This window comes from Sinocyclocheilus anshuiensis, unplaced genomic scaffold, assembly GCF_001515605.1.
Source record: "Sinocyclocheilus anshuiensis isolate Anshui unplaced genomic scaffold, SAMN03320099.WGS_v1.1 scaffold4080, whole genome shotgun sequence".
NCBI classification, from domain to species: domain Eukaryota; kingdom Metazoa; phylum Chordata; class Actinopteri; order Cypriniformes; family Cyprinidae; genus Sinocyclocheilus; species Sinocyclocheilus anshuiensis.
In genome coordinates, this window is record NW_015538295.1 from 15,887 (window position 1) to 18,650 (window position 2,764).

The following is a 2,764-nucleotide window of genomic DNA, read 5'->3' on the forward strand; positions in this document are numbered from 1 at the left end:
TATATATATATATTATATTATATTATATTATATTATATTACACATGATGTGGATTTGTGTGTACTCAGTCCATCCGAGTCCAAGGTCATTCACAATTGCAGTCCTGAGTTCAAGTACCCCAACTCTAACCACCAGCATTTTTTTAATTTTCACAAGTTTAATGGCCCCCAGAATATTTTGTTGTATGAATATCTGAACAGGCAATATGCCAAGCAGAGCGTCTAATTTTAAACACAAAAATCATTTTATTCTAGCTTCATGCATTCTTTTTTAATCAACACTTGAATGTTGGTAAGTTTAATGAAAAAGCAAATTTTTTACCAAAAAGCTGAGAAAATCGCATTTTTGTAAAAAACTACGTCTAGATTCAGATTCAGAACGATGATCAGTACTTAGATGGAATAGATCGCATCCATCCAGACATCCAAAGCTTGCAGTGTCCTATACCATATCCTGGATCGATATTTCATTCTGTAACGTTAGGCAGTTTTGATTTATATAATGATTAATATTTGATTGTTTTGATCCAGATGTTCAGTACTCTTTCAGAAGATGTGTATTAGCCATGCGATTATATTTAGACAGCTGATTAGTTTCATTTCTCTTTTTGTCACATTCAGACATGATTCAGACGCACTTTGGCCCAAGAGTTGGGGACATTTAGTTTTCAAAAGCATCCTGCAAGAAAAATAAACTAATGATTAAGAAATTCCAAAACAAGATCAATGTACCTCATTCATGGAAAGTTTCAGGGACATATTTATTTTATCAAAATGATCGTCGTATTTTATTGCAGTTGTCTATTACATCAGGGCTTACTTTTATGTCTTTTCACTTTATATTATCTCTGAATTATTTTGATATACTGAAAATGAAATTATTATTTTTTTCTTTCATTTCAGAGCTGATGGAAGAGAACGAGGAGAGTGAAGAACTGAGTGAAGAGGAGGAGAAACATCATGAGAAACCGGGAGAAAAACCTTTGAGTCGCTCAAAGACTAAAAAGACATATTTAAAGAAAAGAAGAGCCAAGAAATCTACAACCTGCACTCAGTGTGGAAAGATTTCTCACGGAAAGCAAGTCTTGAGATTCACATGAGAATCCACACTGGAGAAAAGCCGTTCACCTGCAAAAAGTGCGGGAAGAGTTTCATACAAAAACGCCATCTTACAGTACACATGATGATCCACACTGGAGTGAAGCCGCATGCATGTGATCAATGTGAGAAGAGTTTCACGGATTCATCACAACTCAAGAGTCACATGAGGATCCACACCGGAGAGAAGCCGTTCATGTGTGATCAGTGTGAAAAGAGATACTCAAACAAACAAAGTCTTGGGCGTCACATGACAGTTCATACTGAAGTGAAGCCGTTCATGTGTGATCAGTGTGAAAAGAGATACTCAAACAAACAAAGTCTTGGGCGTCACATGACAGTTCACACTGGAGTGAAGCCGTTCATGTGTGATCAGTGTGAAAAGAGATACTCAAACAAACAAAGTCTTGGGCGTCACATGACAGTTCACACTGGAGTGAAGCCGTTCATGTGTGATCAGTGTGGAAAGAGTTTTGTGGACTCTTCAAAACATAAAAGACACATGAAAATCCACACTGGAGAGAAGCCATTCACATGTGATCAATGTGGGAAGAGTTTCACGGATTCAGCGTACATTAAAATTCACATGAGGATTCACACTGGAGAAAAGCCGTTTGAGTGTGATCAGTGTGAAAAGAGATTCTCAAACAAACCAAGTCTTGAGCTTCACTTGAGAGTTCATACTGGAGAGAAACCGTTCACATGTGATCAATGTGGGAAGAGATTCTCAAACAAAACAAGTCTTGAGCTTCACATGAGGATCCACACTGGAGAGAAGCCGTTCATGTGTGAACAGTGTGAAAAGAGATTCTCAGTTAAAAAAAATCTTAAATATCACATGAGAATCCACACCGGAGAGAAGCCGTTCACATGTGATCAATGCGGGAAAACATTTTTCCGGGCATCAAACCTGAAGAAACACCTGAGAGTTCATACGAAGGAGAAGCTGCATTCATGTTCTGAATGTGGAAAGAGTTTTTCTCTGCGGCAAAGTTTAAAAAAACATGAGAAAATACATACTGGTGTGAGAGAATACATGTGCTTTGAGTGTGAAATGACTTTCATTTCAGCGAGCTGTTTAAAACTGCATGAGAGGATCCACACTGGAGAGAAACCTTACAAGTGTTCACACTGTGACAAGAGATTCAGCCAGTCAGCAAATCTGAAAACACACGAGAGGATCCACAGCAGAGAGAAACCTTACTCATGTGATCAGTGTGGAAAGTGTTTCTCTATTAAACGTTACCTGAAGAAACACATGAGGATCCATGCAGTGGAGAAACCACTTAGTGAAGAAACCAATTAGTTTCCTAACAATCATGATGAGCGACAGGACATTTTGTTGGTTGATTGGTATCTGTTAAATCCTGTTCACACCAACAAAAATTCATTCTGATATTCAGATGAAATTTGTCTGGTCAGACCAATGCAAACAAAAAAACAGACGTACATGCACATTCACTCTCTGACAGTAGGTGGTGCTCATGGAAAAGCTGAAATACAGCATGTGCTTCCTACTTCGGTTTTTATGCGTACATAATGGTCCATGTACAGTGCGCATGACACCATTTTCATCACCAGTATAGTTAATGCACCACTCGATTTAACCTTGCCATGCATGTCGTACATGTGCTTTGAATTTGTTTTGTGCTAATCAGTGGCAATTG

General features: G+C 38.2%; 1 pseudogene; it reads left to right on the forward strand.

Annotated features, from left to right (window-relative positions):
- Positions 1 to 907: 907 nt before the first annotated feature.
- On the forward strand, positions 908 to 2,403 carry LOC107683750 (gastrula zinc finger protein XlCGF57.1-like; annotated as a pseudogene).
- Positions 2,404 to 2,764: the final 361 nt, after the last annotated feature.